This window comes from Eptatretus burgeri, chromosome 11 (assembly GCF_056783735.1).
Source record: "Eptatretus burgeri isolate ZD-2024b chromosome 11, Ebu_testis_v1, whole genome shotgun sequence".
In the NCBI taxonomy this organism is placed as follows: domain Eukaryota; kingdom Metazoa; phylum Chordata; class Myxini; order Myxiniformes; family Myxinidae; genus Eptatretus; species Eptatretus burgeri.
Window position 1 is genome coordinate 17,046,613 of NC_140971.1, and position 17,500 is coordinate 17,064,112.

General features: G+C 40.0%; 1 long non-coding RNA gene across 3 annotated transcripts in view; it reads left to right on the plus strand.

The window, feature by feature from the left end:
* LOC147016579 (uncharacterized) overlaps positions 1-17,500 on the plus strand; it is a 134,530-nt gene that overhangs the window by 85,073 nt on the left and 31,957 nt on the right. For all 3 annotated transcript variants that reach the window (XR_015049102.1, XR_015049101.1, XR_015049103.1), the window contains exons 3-4: positions 1,158-1,249; positions 4,766-4,839. This is a non-coding gene — a long non-coding RNA (uncharacterized LOC147016579). The remainder of the gene's footprint in view (positions 1-1,157; positions 1,250-4,765; positions 4,840-17,500) is intronic.

The window sequence follows — 17,500 nt, forward strand, 5'->3', positions numbered from 1 at the left end:
CTCTCTCTCTCTCTCTCTCTCTCTCTCTCTCTCTCTCTCTCTCTCTCTCTCTGTCTCTGTCTCTGTCTCTGTCTCTGTCTCTGTCTCTGTCTCTGTCTCTGTCTCTGTCTCTCTCTCTCTCTCTCTCTGTCTCTCTCTCTCTCTCTCTCTCTCTCTCTGTCTCTCTCTCTCTCTCTCTCTCTCTCTCTCTCTCTCTCTGTCTCTCTGTCTCTCTGTCTCTCTGTCTCTCTGTCTCTCTGTCTCTCTGTCTCTCTGTCTCTCTGTCTCTCTGTCTCTCTGTCTCTCTCTCTCTCTCTCTCTCTCTCTCTGTCTCTCTCTGTCTCTCTCTGTCTCTCTCTCTCTCTCTCTCTCTCTCTCTCTCTCTCTCTCTCTCTCTCTCTCTCTCTCTCGGAATATTGGTGCCTGGTGCCCTTGAGAGGGTTCCATGCATGATGGCGTAATGTATCGCCCGGCCGTCACTTTCCTGCAACTTGAATCTTGAGTCTGCCATCACAACTGGTGTTGGCTCAGTAGATAGAGTGGCTGGCTTAGGATCCTGGAGTCCTGAGTTTGAGCCCCGTTGGTTTCTGAATTAACACCAGGTGGGGTTGACTCAGCCTGTCATCCTTCCGAGGTTGGCGAAATGAGTACTAATATACTGGTAATAGGGGCATAGCATCAGCGTTACAGTTGTGCCCCAACAAAATGATAGCTCCCTGGCAGCCAAACTGCCATACGAAAGAACAGAACAGAACTTCTTCGGACTCGACAAAAGGTGCTCTTCTAATGTTAATAGGAAATTGTAATCATATTCCACATTTCCGATACGATTATGAATCACAGTGCAGTCAAACTCCTTGCAACGCTCCAAATATCACATATGCTGATTAAAGTGGTTCTTGCATTGAATGGGTTATGTTGTACTGTTCTTAATAAATCGGTTACCTGAGGTTGTCTACCTGTGAGTCTATCTTCCATGCCATTCGTAACTAAGCAACAGTTTATTCAAGACTGATGTTCATTCAAACATCCTTGCCCATGGTTTTATTGTTCTATATCTCCTGGGTGTTCCTTTTCTGTTAAATGTGGCATTGATCAGATTTTTTTTTAAGGGCGCTGTATGTGATGTGCTTGTAGACTGCAGTGAATGGTATGGAATGACTTATTTGTGCTTTCAGTGCATGAAAGACAACCTGAGTCCAAGTAAACAAGTAGCATTGAAGAAAGAACATCACTCTTGTGCTGTATACATCACAATACATTCCAAGAGGTGAGATAACTATCCCTCAGCATTTGTAAAAAGACAAAGTATTCCACTGTCTTACCAAGTTACTCAGTTCTCATTTCTTAGTAATTTATCAGGAGCTTGTATTGCAAATATTGTTTTAAGCATTTAAAACACCATGATAGTTTCAGTTCACCATCAATGATATCATTTACCCCTCAATGTTAATATTGTTTTGGATGGAAATTGTTGTCTCATGGAGAAGCAAGAAGATATTGTGATGGAAAGGCAACATACAGGCAGTAAGAGACAACAGCTGGAATGTACCAAGCAAGGGAATGAATGAAGGAATGAATGATGAAGGAAAAGAGGAGTAATTAGAAGGGGAGGCAGAGAGATGGGGGGGGGGGTCAGTGACACAGTAAGCTAAGAGCTTGAATTGGGTAGGGTTAATGTGGGTACAGAAGATCATGGGTCAAAATGGAGGATGGTGAGAGATGGTGGTGAATAGAGCCACTTTGAAGGCCAAGAGGCGATGAGTGGGATTGAATTGGGATTGAACCACCTCAGGCCTGTGGTTCTAAAACAGGAGTTGGTTATGAGAAGAATTAATAAGGACTTATCTTTTCTGTTTGTTTGAGACAACAGATAGCACAGAAGTAGATGAAATGTTTCAAATGAAGCACTCCAATTTACTTTTTTAATTGAATTCTTCATGAAGCCAAGTTATTCCTTGGCTGCTGTCCCAGCCCCGAACAGTGTAGAAATCTGTCATCCACCGTGGTTTCAAGTACAGCTCTGCGGGCTACCACTGCCACATCTCACCTTGCACCCCTGGAGGAAGTGGAATTGAAGACAATGAGAGTAATTGGTGCCATTCAGTAGGTTGAAGTGCTGCAGGACCTGCTCATATCCCATCACAGACCAGGAGATGGCCAATAATGTTCTACCACCTCATATTGTCTCATGCCTAGTGTTGGTTTAATGGTTAGGGTGTGGGCTTGGGATCCTAATGTCCTGAGTTTAAATCCTGCTTGGCTGTTTAATTAATACCAGGTGGGGTTGACTCAGCCTGTCATCCTTCCGAGGTCAGCAAAATGAGTACCAGCTTGCTGGGATGATTGAGCCACTTGAATGTTGCGTGTCACAGTGGTGAACTCTCCATGATTGTGCCCAATATCCCAGGAGACAGCTGTGACAGCACCAATGCTCTGTACAGAGTATGGTCCCAATGGATTTGGATTTTAGATATGATCTTGACTGATGAGCCCCATCAGGCTGCACCCAGTCATCAAGCAACTTGTTGCTTGGTAACCTCCCTAAAAGCCTGACCTTGGCTTCGTGGTTAGGGGGGCTGGCTCGGGATCCTCGGGGCTTGAGCTTGAGCCCTGTTGGCTGCTGAATTAATACCAGGTGGGGTTGACTCAGCTTGTCATCCTTCTGAAATTGGCAAAATGAGCACCAATGTATTGGTATAGGGGCACAGCATCTGCAGCATAGCTGTGCCCCAAGAAAATGATAGATACCTGGCAGCCAAGTTGCCATATTCAAGAAGAAGAAGAAGCCTCCCTAAATATAAGCTGTTTATCTTTCTTCCTTGTTCCCTCCTCTCATCTTTGTAATTGCCTTCCTTAGTCTGTCTACCCCTGTTCTTTCTTCCACTCCTCTAAGATGTTGACACAGCACCATCTGATGCGACCTCATAGTAGTAATCTTAATTTACTCTCATTAGCTCTTGTCGTTCCAATCCAACTGCATCTCCTTTCCCAAATGTCCAATGATTTTCAGCTCTTTCTACCTTTGTGTATTTATTCTCCTCTGATCCAGTATTCTTTCCAGTTACGCTATTTGTAGGTTTGTTCCTTGTTTCTTTCTCTGTCCCTTTTCTGTCGATTTTCCTTTGTTCCAATGTCGGTGCATTGTCATCTCATTGTCTGCTATTCATCTCATCCATCAGCATCAAATCCATTCATAGCCATGATCTTTACAGTTTGTCTGCGCTGCCAAAGTAGACCATCGTTGCTCCATGAGGTCTTTGCATAAAGTGCCGTTCCGCAGTTGTCCGTAACACAATGGATTGACACCCACATATCACTCTCTTACCAAGTTACTAGGTTCTCATTTCTTAGTAATTTCTCAGGAGCTTGTATTGCAAATATTATTTTAAACATTAATAACACCATGATAGTTTCAGCTCACCATCAATGATATCATTACCCCTAAATGTTTCCCCTCAACTGGTTGCAGCAACATACATGAAAGACAAAAGGGACAGGCCAAACGAATGAATAACTAACTTTACAAATTCACTTGAATAATTTGTATAAAAACACTGCGGCAACCTCAATATTTAACCTCCGCCATCGAAGATCGGAGGTTACTGTTTTCACCCCTTTCTGTTTGTTTGTTTGTTTGTTTGTTTGTTAACAGTATTACGGAAAAACTCCTCGACGGATTTTGACGAAACTTGGTGGGGGGGTTAGGTATGGTCCAAGGATCATGCCATTAAATTTTGGACTTGGTCCCCCTCCCCAAAAAAAATTATTAGAGAATTTTTTTTTTTGCATTTCTACATGTTGTAAGTGATTTCCAACCCCCCCCCCAATTTTTTTTTTACCCCCCCCCCAAAAAATAGAGAATTTTTTTTTTGCATTTCTACATGTTTGAAGTGATTTCCACCCCCCCAAAAAAAAAAATTGTAAGAGAAAAAAAAAATTTTGCTACTTTTTTTTCAACAAAATTTCGATTTTTTTTTTTGGGCATTTTTACATGTTTTAAGTGATTTCCAACCCCCCCCCCAAAAAAAAATGTTGGAGAAAAGAACTATAACTCTGTCAGCACTGTTGACATCATATTTAATGAATAAGATATAGGGTTCAATTGAGTGACCCAGCAGTATTGGCGGCGGAGGTTTTGCACTCTCCCGAGTGCTCCCCCTCTAGTGTTTTTTTTGTATACATAGTCGAGGAAGAGCTCTTGCAGTGATGGGATCAGGACGTAAGACAAAAACAGAACACAAAACACACATGCATCTGGTGGACAATAAGGATAAAATAGCAATGCAATGACGAATAACATACACAAAACAGGACGAATCCGGTTTGGAAAACTCAGCTTTGGTGAGGTGGGATGGAGGAGCTCAAATTTCACTATGCACATACAGAGAGCCTGAACTGGAACCTTCAGCCAAACGTCAGGCTTGGCCAGCAGGTTGGTCAATAATCTCGGCCAAGCATACACTGGCTGTCCCAACAAGGTTCCGTAGTAGTAGTAGTAGTAGTAGTAGTAGTAGTAGTAGTAGTAGTAGTAGTAGTAGTAGTAGTAGTAGTAGTAGTAGTAGTAGTCATCGTACAGAATCCATGGTGTGTTCATTTGCACTGTATATTTTATTATTGTTATTCTTAATGTATATATATATATATATATATATATATATATATATATATATATATATATATATATATATATATATATATATATATATATATATATATATATTGCGTGATGTGAATCCACATTTAATTTAAATTGTATATTCCATGAACGATGATTCTTCATTAGGTGTTTGATGCAACAAACTCCACTCGAGAACGTCGGGAGCTCATCCTTAACTTCACAGAGGAAATGGATACAAGGTGAGGGCAAAACTGATTGAAAATGTTTGCTTTTGGCCAATGTATTGTCCCTTGGTGTATGATTATTCTGCATAGTTTCTTTCAGACTTCCTGACTTTAAATGTCCTTCATCGGTATGGCGATTCATCCGCGATTGTAACCCTTGCCAAGAGACTACTTTGACAGAACAAATGCTCTGCAAAGAACATGGCATGTTGTGTGTTGTGTGCATGAGTTTATGTTCGTTTGGTTATCAGGCTCGGTGGAATGAAAACCAGATTTGGTAGCATTATCGTTAGAGGGTATCCTCTCAATTTGTGAAGTCGGCGGTTCGAACCCTCACCGAGTTTTACCAAAGACTAAAGATGCTACATACTGCTTCCTTGCTTGAGGATCAGCATTTACAGGATGGAGCATAGATAAACCCCAAAGGTTGGAATTTAATAGGGGGGAACAGGGTTAGATAGGGTGGGGGGGTGGGGACAATGGTTGGAACAGGGATTAGGGGGAGGATTTCTTCTTAATTGCTCTTCTGAGTGCGGAGCTAAAATAAAGATTGCATCACCACTAACAGGGGTGACCCAGGAAGTTGAGTAAATTTCCCAAGCTTCGTGGCTTTGCTTGCCTGAAGTCAAGTCTGGTGTTGTCTCATGTATTTGTCTGCATGTGTGTGCATGATTTGTTTGGCAGCTCTTCCACGAGCTTTAGACTCCATAAAAATAAAAAAATAACCAGAGAGGAGAAGAGAGGAGAGAATAAAAATGAGGTGGAAGGAAGGAGGACTAATCTGAGAAAAGGCCAAGGGCATCTATGAATGAAATGGGCATGAGATAAGTCCCAAGTTTTCCACATGCATTTCAAAGTATGAAAGAATGAAATAGGTTATGAGAGTGCTCACATGATAACCTGATTTATACAAGTGGAACTATTTTTCTTTCTGCCAAAGTCCCTTGGAAGTCAGATTGAGGATGACTGAGGCATACCTCAGGCGTGAAATGTATATCGTCATTGAGTTCTTGTATTGAATACCAAGTTGCTATGTTTTCAAGCTGAAGCAGAACAACATTTCCAAGTGTTCTATGTCATCGTATCTTTTACCCCATGGGCTCCTTCAAGGAATGTTACCAAACTCGACAGCATCCAATCATCGTGGAGTTCCTGTGACGTCATCTTTCAAATAACGCCGTCAGGTTGTGAAGCCTCCTCATATAGGATAAGGGAGGCTTATACCTGTTGTTGGGTTTGTTTCTATAATTTGTGTCCCAATTTCTAATGGTTCCTCAGTTTATTGGACCCTTAGGAGTACTAAACCATCATTTAGGTATTGGGATTTTTTTCTTCCTTTTTTTATGCCAATATCCGAGTTGTAACTTGAAGCTGAATGGGACTTTCGGAATGAAATTTTGCCTCAATAAGAACGAAAAGTATGTGGGTTGACATATTTTTGACCTTGTCCTAATTTTTACGGTCATGACAATTGTAGACATTTTACATTTTTTCACCACAACTCGACTTTTGTTGTCTGATCAGAAGGAAATTGCCCTCCCTATACAGCCTCGAGCAAGTAGTATTTATACTTAATTTACATAATATCCCTCCGGGTCAAAGGTGAAATTGCAGTCTGGGGGGGGAAAAAATCAAACACTTTATTTTTATTTTTATTTTTATTTTTTGTCATCGCTCAATTTTGCCAATGTGGAATCTCAAGGACCGCTTGGCCTTCCAAGATGTTCTCACATCATAAAGTATACCTGATATTTGAGTCGTCTCCTTGACCTACCTTTTATAGGCCGGGGGCCAGTGGGACCTACCTTGCACCCCCCCACGCCCCCCCCCGTGACAATTTTTCACTGACACCACAGTGTTCATATCTATCCCAAGTATCAGAAAAAAGATGTTCCCAGAAAAAGAACTCATTTGCACTATGCTTTATTAAGCTGTTTCCATTTTTGCATGTAATTAAGCTATCCAAACATTATTCTACATCTCTGACAACAAAGGAAATATGTTCACTTTTTCCTTGACCCTCCAAACATATGTGTAGATTCCTCATTTAGAAATTTCCATGTACCAGAAGTTGAGATATTTACGAAAATGAGAATTTCCATAATGGTGGATCCTAATTAGCATATCAATGCATTTAAAATTATTTCCACTACTTTGACTCAAACAGAAAATAGTTGTTTCCCTTAAACACCAACAGACATCATAAGTCGCAGTTATGTATTATATCAGGCCCAGGTAATTAATTATATTGATTAATCTGATTTCGCATGATTTTCGAACGATTCATTGTGCTTTGTATTTTATACGAATTAGCCTACTTTAAAAAATTCAAAAATTTTTATATATTTTTTGCCAACCTGGCTTGTATCTGGCAACACTTAAGTAATGTTTAAAAAAAAAACTGACGTGTGGTAATTACAAGGAAAGAAAATGGAAATTCTTGCATTTTTGTGGGAATTATCGTCTTTCAGTCAAATTTAATTAATATGTGAATGTATAAGCTTTAATTTGACACCAATTTTGTGATTTTATGTTTATATTTGACAGAGATATTGACATTTTGCCGATCTTTGTGAGATTCGTCTATTTTTGATATGTTGCCATGGAAACAGCTTAATAAAGCATAGTGCAAATGAGTTATTTTTCTGGGAACATCTTTTTTCTGATACTTGGGATATATATGAACACTATGGTATCAGTGAAAAATTGTAGTGGGGGGCGCGGGGGTGCAAGTAGGTCCCACTGCCCCCCGGCCTATAAAGCAACATAAACGAGTTGTGACAAAATGAGATGGATGAGTTGGATAGGTGACGAGAACAAGCCGATTTGATTTTGTTTAAGGTCTGGATCCAGATCTGGCCTATCAGTGGGATACAAAATGTAAACTGTCAGCTTGGCGGAGGTATATGCGCTCTACCGAGTGCTGTTCTCGTTAACTCTGGAATGTCCTCACATATGGAAGCAATTTCTAATGTAACATTCCAGAGAAATTTACAAACTCTACATGTATACTCACAAAACACATCACTTTACATTAATGCCATATATAACTAGAGAGTTCATACAACACCTTACCCCATGCAGTCTTGAGATAAATATAAGAAAAAAAAATAATATAACTAGAGGAAAATATAATACAACAAGAACATGGGCGGACTCTCCGAGTGGCAAAAAAAGCCGTAATAATTTGTCCACGTACTGCCAAATGGATGGGTTTTGGAAGTGCAAAAAGGCGATTTATATTCTGTAGTGTTCAAGTATGTAATCCAAATGAAATAAAATAAAGATTTTAAAGGTCATTGAAAGAAAAAATTCCGGAAGTTTACCGCTGTTGATGCAGCGTCTTATGCACCACCATATTTAACACTAGCATAACCCACGCTCTGCGCGACATGTTGGGGTGGGTGTGTGTGAGAAAGGAACTGATGCAGAGTATCAGTAGTAATTTTACTTTAATGCAGTAAGTGGAATACGATTTCACTGTTTCAGAACCATTTTATTTACTTGTTTTTGTACCATGCACCTCATATGGTCTTTCAGATAATGTAAGCCGAATATCACGTTACTCAAGCGCAGAACAAAGTCGAAGATAGCGTGACACGAAACCACAAACTCGGAAATAATATATAAGATGTTGCATTCGTTCTTTGTGCTTTCTGTTTGTATCCTTTATAATGTCGCTAAAAACAGTAAGTTTCCTGTTTGGAATTATTACCTCCACCACTGAAGGTGAAGGAGGTTATGTTTTCACCCCTTTTCTGTTTGTTTGTTACTTGCAAAATCGAGGATTTTTCAAGTATATTGGTCGGTTGATTTTGTTATTCTGTCTGTCTGTCTGTTCGTCTGTTTGTCTGTCTTCGCCTACAGGTCACAATTTTAAACCGATCGTCACGAAACTTCACTATGTGGTAGAGTTTGCCCTAAGGAAGAAGCCTGTTGTTTTTGAGATCAAAACGTCAAAAGGTCAACATAGGCCAAAGGTTAACAATGAAGGTGGTATTTCGAAAATCCTCAATTTTCGTCTGATTAACTTGAAATTTGAAGAGGATTTATGTTTCCGGTCACTGAATTCAACCAACCAATTATTTTTTAAGGTCAACATAGACCAAAAGGTCAACATAGACCCAAGGTCAACAACTAAGGTTGTAGTTATAAAATCCTCAATTTTCATCTGATTGACTTGAAATTTGAAGAAGATTTATATTTCAGGTCACTGAATTCAACCAGCCAATTATTTTATAGGTCCTCATGGGTCAAAAAGTCAGCGTAGGCTGAATTTCTAAAATTGGCAATTTTCATCCGATTCACTTGAAATTTGAAGAGAAGTTGCAGATTTGGTCATTGAATTCAACCACCAATTATTATTTTTGAGCTCTAGTTTGTTTTATGGATTTTGCAAGTGTTGTGCTCTGCACAACATCTTCTTCTTGTTTGTTTGTTTGTTTGTTTGTTTGTGCACAGGATATCTCAAAAAGTTGTGGACGGATCCTGATGTAATTTTGTTGACAGGTTGCTAACATTTGCTAATTTTGCTAACAGCATGACAAGGATGAACTGATGAGATTTTGGTGAAGATCCAGATCTGGCTACTCAAATTTTTTCAATGATTCTTCACCATTGAGAGATCGTGCTGAACCGATAAATAACACGATATCTCAAAAAGTTGTGGACGGATTCGGATTAAATTTGATGGACAGGTTGGGTGTGTGACAAGGACGATTTGATTCGATATTGGTGAAGATCGGAATCCAGATCTGGAGATGATAATTATTTAATTTCAAAGTGGTTCTTCATCATTGAGAGATAGGGCCAAAAACGATATAGTACTGCATGTATAGCAAGATATTTCAAAAATGTATTGGGCCCGATATGTTCTCGTGGATCAGGCATTACGTGGTGGGGTATGCACTCTACCGAGTGCCCTTCTAGTTTTCAATTGTGTTTGACTGACAAACAGAGTAAAAGAATGATCTCGTTCCTCGCTGTACACGTGCAATCGGGATGAATTCAAAACCAAAATACTGCTAAATTACAGGTTCGTTTTCCATTTCATGTGCCAATTTGTGTTCGAAAATAATATTCGATTGAAATTAAATTGTTCCTCGATCATAAACTGACATTTGTAGACTGAAGGACAGACAGACAGACAGACAGAAGTGAGCCTATTGCTTAACTCCACTTTCCGCTTCGCATGCATGGGGTGCTGCATCTGAGCTATTCTGCCAGCCCCTTCATGAGCTCAAAATACATAGATAATCTTGAGAAAAATTCCAGGGCGCATAGAAAAGGACCCTTTACATGGTACAGTATGTGCTATGTAGCAAACTATAGAAAAGAAGGGACATTGCATCGCTTGAAGAAAATGCCAAAAATATAAAAGAAGGGATATTGCATGGTTTGTGGAAAATGCCAGATGATAAAAAAATAAGGCACATTCAAAAAATCTCATGTGCATGCTGTACTACCCTTATGTTCTTTGGGGGAATAAAGTAATGCTCTAGAAAAGTTCATATAAAGGGGTTTATGTTGACCCTTTATATGAACTTTTGGCCTATGTTGACCTCAAAAGAGTGTCTGATATATTACATGGTCATGTAACATGTGGTAAAGTTTCAATTTCCTCTGCTGATCGGTTTTCGATCTTGACAAAATGCAGACACGTACGATGTACAACATATGTACGTACACTACCGATCGTTAACCCTGCTTTTCGCTTAGCGAGTGCAGGGTAATGAGTATGTACAATTATCGATGACTTATTTTATGCACAAATAAATTGATCAACTAATGCATATCCATAAATGATACATAGTGCTGCCCTCCGGTGAAAACCATGCAGAATTGCATAATGTTTCTGAATGGATGATGCGTAGATAGTTGAATATGAGCAAAAAAATAGCAAAAAAGAAAAAAATATGGCACTTAGGTGGAATTTGTTTCGAGAGCCAATAATTACATATATTGTCCCATGTATATTCCAAGTTTCAGCTCGTTTAAATGTATAGCCTTTGAGATATGAGCGCCAACACATTTTGGGCAGGTGGGTGGACAGATGGACAGACACCAACGTGAATTTCGAGGGTTTTAATTAAAAACTCAAGAATGCGGACATGGACGTTGCTGAAATTTGGAACATATTACCTCGACGTACAAAGGATTTACTTCTGAAGTTTGCAGCCAATTTCGTCCAGTAGAATCTCCCACCCCTCTTGTCTCCTGTCCCCCTAGTTGTGCATTGTGTGTTAGCTCTCGTACAAGTCTCGACTATGTGTACAAATGGAGGGGCACTTCGCACTTCCCTGATTAAACGCACTTCCCTTGCATATTTACTATCTGTATCAATGTCCAATCAGGAATTCTCCTACTTTGGTCAGTATAATGCTCACTGATATGTTTTGGTTGTGGCAAATTTTTAGCTCACCTGGAATGTTGTTCCGGGGAGCTTATGGGATGGTGCGTCATCCGTCCATCCATAAACACTTGCAACTTCTTCCACAGAAACCACAGACTTTGAAACCACAGACACGATTTCGATGAAACTTGACCACAACCTTCATCACCCAGTATGTACCAACGTTTGTGCACAGCATTAAAAACAATCGGGCCCGAGGGCGGTCAACAGGGAGTTTGCCCCCCAAAATAGGTATTTGCTTTCTTCTCAGAAACTACACCAACAATTCTGATGAAACTTGAGTACAACTTTCATTACCCGTGATGTACCAAAGTTTGTTCATGGCATTAAAAAAATTGGGGTCTGAGAGGGTCGATGGAGGGAGTTTATGGAGGAAGGGGGATTGCCCCCCAAAAGAGGTGTTCGTTTTCTTCTCAGAAACTACACACATGATTCCAATGAAACTTGACTACAACCGTCATCACCCATGATGTACCAAAGAATGTTCACAACATTAAAAAAAAAAATTGGGATTTAAAGGGGTGTACGGGGAGGTTTCCCCCCAAAATATGTAATTGCTTTCTTGTACAAAACTAAACGCACAATTTCGATGAAACGACCACAACCGTTAACACCTGTGATGTACTAATGTTTGTTCACACTATTTAAGAATAGTTATCTCAATGGGTTTATGGGGGTGGGGTGGGGGAGGGGTTGCTCCCCCAAATAGGTATTTGCCATAACATTGGTTCATTGGGCCTCCTCAGTATCATTATTCTACGAGGTGAGTGCCCAGTGGTATTGCCCCTATTTTTGTAATATATACTGCTGCAGTTTTGCCCAAACTTAATATGTACATTCATGATTCCATTCACATTCGAAATAAGATATGTTTGTGCCAGTCGCTTGTACAAATTTATGGTACTCATAAAGGTACAATGTGGGGAAGTATTACATTTGGGCAAAACATTTTGCAGTCATCATAACCCACTGGAAGAGGAACATATATGAAAGATGGGTGTGATGCACTGAAAATATCCCCCCCCCCCTTCAAATTCTGATTTATGGTGGTAATGCTCATAGCAGAGCAAGTTGGATTATAATTTGCACAGCTGATTACTCTTTCACTCTTATATAACCACCATGCTTCTTCAGCACTTGTGCAAAACAATCAAGAAACCATCACTCCAGGAAATTTCCCTGATTGCAAACTCATTTTGAACCTGACCTTTCCCAAAAAGTCATCACATTTGTTATTTTAATTCAACGCAAGGCGTGGGACATCACATCGGAGGCCAAATTGTGTCGCGATTTTAAGGTTAAAATATATTTCAACGATGAAAAAACATTTTTGACTTCATTGAGGCATGAGAATTTTCTTTTCTGTTTTTTTTTAAACAAGGTCAAAGGCTTGTAGAAGAATGAAATGGGATGGGAAAACGGCAATGGACTTACAGTGGAACAGTGGGCCAACAGTTGGACTCAGCAAGCAAGGGTGTGGAGGGAAGAGTGAGATAGAACAGCCTCAGGAAGGAGAGGAGAGAGATTGGGACCATACTCTGTGCAGAGCGTTGGTGCTGTCTAAGCAGTCTCCTTGGCTATTGGGCACAATCCTGGATGGGTCGCCACTCAGACACAGGATACTAGCATGCTGGCACTCATTTTGCCAACCTCGGAAGGATGACAGGTCCTCAGGAAGATAGTTCTACAAATGAGAGAAGAGATGAACTTAAAAGGGTCAAGGTGTGCAGTAAATCTGTTCTGGGTAGTTTAATCCCTTCGCCTCCCTCTGGCATCTGCACGAGCCTGGGATGTGACATCACCATCAGTGCCATCAATGTCATCACCTGGGGTGGGACTACAGGGAGGACTCTCCCACTGCCGCAGAAACGTAGTGTGCTATTGGCCAGACCCACTGGCAAGACACTTCATCTGTTTGGTGACAGCATTTGATCTTGGCATCTTGGCACTGCAAGAAGCCCTTCTGAGGCTGTATTTATGACGTCGTCGATGGTATCATCCCGGCATTCATCCAGGTCAGAGAACATTATATCGTTTTTATTTTAAAACGGCTTCTCCAGAGTGTAGCATGTATGGATCCAGTTTTGAATGAGCCGACCAGAGGGGGCAACGGTCGCTACATATGGACCATGCATGCAGGCAAGCCTTTGCCAGGTAGATAGCGTGCGTTTTAAATGCTCCCACCCACTTTTATATAGAACCCGGCGGTCAAAAAAAACAATATTGCTGTTTGGGTGCATTTTATCACCCAGGTAATCCATATAGCTCGGGATGGGATAGTAAGGCAGCTGCCCATACTGCAAACTCCCGACCGTGTGGGCCAGTGCTCGGCCCGATTGGACGGGCGTGTGCTACACAGACCTCGAACGGATCTCAATCAGTAAATGGACTTTGAACCTCGTAGGAGTGCCTGATATGAACATGGCAGGCTTGGTGATTTATTTAATTGGAATTGGAAAGATCATGCTATGTGTGATTACCAAGTAACGATAACCAACTCTTCGGCAAAGGACTTTTACGTGGGTAGACGTGGCGATCTATCAGGTAGACTTCCCTGTGGAAGACACCACATCTGGTTCTCGTATTAACAGGAAATGATAGGAAGCCAACACCTCTCAGTCTCATCCATGGATATTTCTGGTATTTCCTGTATTTCCGTGAGTCCGATTTTCACCCAGGAACAGAACAATTATGGTTAACCATTTTGAAATTTCCATTCTTTAGTCAAAATGCTAAAAATTATGTTAAAAAGGCTATTTCACTTCCAAATTTTGTGCTAGGAATGGCAGGTAAATAGTGTCGGGATGAGTAGCAACGAATCACTGAAAACGCACACACAGCAAATGCGTGAAAGGCCTCGTTGGCACTCACCTCATTTCAAAAGTCGCGTATTGGAGATCTGCTTTACTAACTACAAAAGCACACCAAATTTATGTACAGCGATAATCCCAGAATGTATGAATTTTTTTAACTCCACCTCTGGGGACATTAGTCGGGATGATGGAAAAATTATTTTTGGTTTTGACCTCCCTATGTCCCCCATATTAGACCCTCCACTTCCATTTTAACATCCAAAATATTTCCACTTTAAAACTCCTATCATTCTCTGCCCGCTCTTCCCACAGTCATTATTCCTGTTCCATATTTTCTATTATAATTCCCCAATATATTTTCATTTTGATACTTCAATATTTCTCTGTCCACTCTTTACACACTCCTTATAATTCCCATACTTGCTCCTTTCCTCCCCTTCCAATTCAATACTCCAATCTTTCTCTCCCCAAATTTTTCTCACTCTCCATGAATACCCTCCTTTTCTCTTATATCCTCCCAATTATTATTTTCCTAATTTGGTGGCATAAACTGGACATGCCAGTTGTCGCTCCGCCAAACCTAGCTGCTGAAACAGCCACCAACACCACAAACAAAAAATATTTCGTTTCAAAAAATGTTTCAACATCCCAAATATTTAGGTGTTTGGTGAAACATCTTTTCATCACCTTTGTTATTTATAATCGTAAAGGGGATCGAGGTGAATGGGTGAGGACATAGAGTGTTCTAGCTGTGGGTGTGTGGTTCATTTGAGAAAGCCTCCAGTGAGTGCCTCGGTGCACTCAGCTGCACTCTTTGCCCATGTCTATTCATCATCTCAACGTAATTAAATTTTCCAGGGCCATTTGTAAAATCCGAGAATCCTTCATTGTCTCCTATATCAGTGCTTAAAAACCAGCAAGCACCCCAAGCCCATAATGTGAATCGTCTGTACACCAAAGGTGCCTCTAGCCACCTGTTTCCAAATGCTCGGTATATTCATGGTGTTCAGAACCCTTTCCTCAATAATTCGAACAAAGTGCCCTGTTATATGAAGTGCTGTTCTCATTGCTCTGTCGGGTGTTTGCATTCTCTCCACGCACAACCCCGAAACGCTTTGGTGCTCGCCCGTTCCGCTCCGTCTCGCAGCCATCAACTTCTTGTTTTGCTTTATATTTCTTTAACAATTGCTTCTTTTCAATGTTATGTGGGCCGTTCAAATCTCCTAGGATTCGAGATATTCGTAATCTTGCAGGACACGCCAACATGTTGTTATTGTTCAGTATACTCTACAAGCATATTTAATTTGAATTCAAATATTTTTCTACTAATATTATACATGTGGATTAAAAAAAAAATTAGTGAAAAATATTTGTGATTCAATTATTCATGAATAAATTAATAATGTGCATTATACGAGTTTTTTGTTTTTACCTCTGCCACCGAAGGTGTAAGTTGGGTGATGTTTTCACCCCTGTCTGTCTGCTTATCTGTTTGTCTTCGTCTTTTTGTGTGCAGGATATCTCAAAACTTTGTTGATGGATTCGGACGAAACTTGGTGGACACGTTGGGCATATGACAAGGAAGAATTGATTCGATTTTGGTTAAGATTCGAATCCAGATCTGTATCCGAGAATTATTTAATTTTTAAAGTTATTCTTCACCATTGAGAGATAAGGCCAAAAACGATAATATATTTCAAAAATGTATTGGGCCCGATATGTTCCACTGGATCAGGCGTTACATGGCGGAGGTATGCGTTCTACTGAGTGCCCTTCTACTTCTTACTGTTTTGTATTCATTTAATTGCGCATATCTTTTGGTGCCATAAAACATTCAGAATCCCAGTATTTTTTGTTGGGAACAAATTTCCGTTTCTGGAGAACTTGTGCATTTGTTATTTGTGATTACGCTGTATATTATAGAGTGTTTCAAAAGTGCAGAATCATGGGGACATTTATTTTACTATTTCATTAAAATGATTGCTCAAATTGCGAGCAACGAACATACATATGGTCGATTGTCACGAAACTGTGCTTTTTAGGGTCCAGAGGACATCTGCACCAAATTAAGGCTATAATTATAAATTTCTGTGGTCTTACAGAAAACATGTTGAGGGATCCATGGGAGAATTTGGGCACCTTTACTCCGAAAATTGAAATTTTCACAACGCATTTAAATTATGTGCGGTGACTGCTTGAAACCATGAGTATGCATCTAATTAATCACACTAAGAAGCAGTTACTTCTGTGTAATATATAACTGACCTATTATATATCAGTTTTTATCTATATACAATAAATATGTGCTCGCGATTCAGTAATAAATGTGACTGAGAAACGGTTTTGTTTAAAAGTAGAACATAATTGCATTTTGTGTTATTAAAAATCAATTTGTTTTTATAAACATGACCTTATATCAGTTCTCACCATTACCGGGGCAGTTCAGTGTTCATAAATAAATACATCTTAGGCTATCTAGAAGAGTCTGGGTGGTCAAGTAAGGTATGACTTGTGCACACAGGACATCAATATTTAAAGTTGGAGTAGATATATTAATGCATATTCATGGTTTCATTTAGATTTATATTGGTTATTTTCTCTGTAAAATAGAGTAACTTAGAATTGAGAATACTGATCCACCATAACATATTACAAGGTATTTATATGCTTATCCAACACTCTATCCTCTCTACTAAGAAGGTGTATGTGGCAAATGAGTTAACAAAATTTTTTCATTAATACATACTCATGGTTTCAAATTTAATGATAAATAATGACCGTTTTTACATCCATTTTTCCCTGCTGTGCAGGGGTTTGGCTTTTTCTTGAGGCAATGTTTTATGGCCGGATGCCCTTCCTGACGCCAACCCTGGTCGCCTCTTACGACACACAGGGATATGGTACACCTATTCTAACCGGGGCATACACCGGGACCAGTACACTGGCACTCATTTCGCCGACCTCGGAAGGATGACAGGCTGAGTCAACCCCCTGGTGTTAATTCAGCAGCCAACGGGGCTTGAACTCAGGACACTGGGATCCCAAGCCGCCACCCTAACCACTAAGCCAACACCAGGCTTATAAAAATTTAATGATAAATGATTGACACAAATGTTCCTGAAATAACAAACATTTAATTTGAGGCATGTAAAATCATGAAATACAAGCACAAGTACCACATCTGTGTGGGAAGGCCTTAGTATCTTGAAACAATGAACATATGCACTGAAGAAATGATGCATACTCATTGTTTCGTGCATATCCATGGTTTCAGGTTAGGCAGAAATTGCAATAAATGGAAGGGTGATGCATCCACAGATTTGGAATTAAGCATATATTAAGGGTGATGTATTACCCTTATGGTAACTTAATATCTCTTACTAATGTTTTAATCCCTGCACACTGTGAATAATCAAAAGGCATACTCATGGCTTCAGTAGAAACTGCCCCA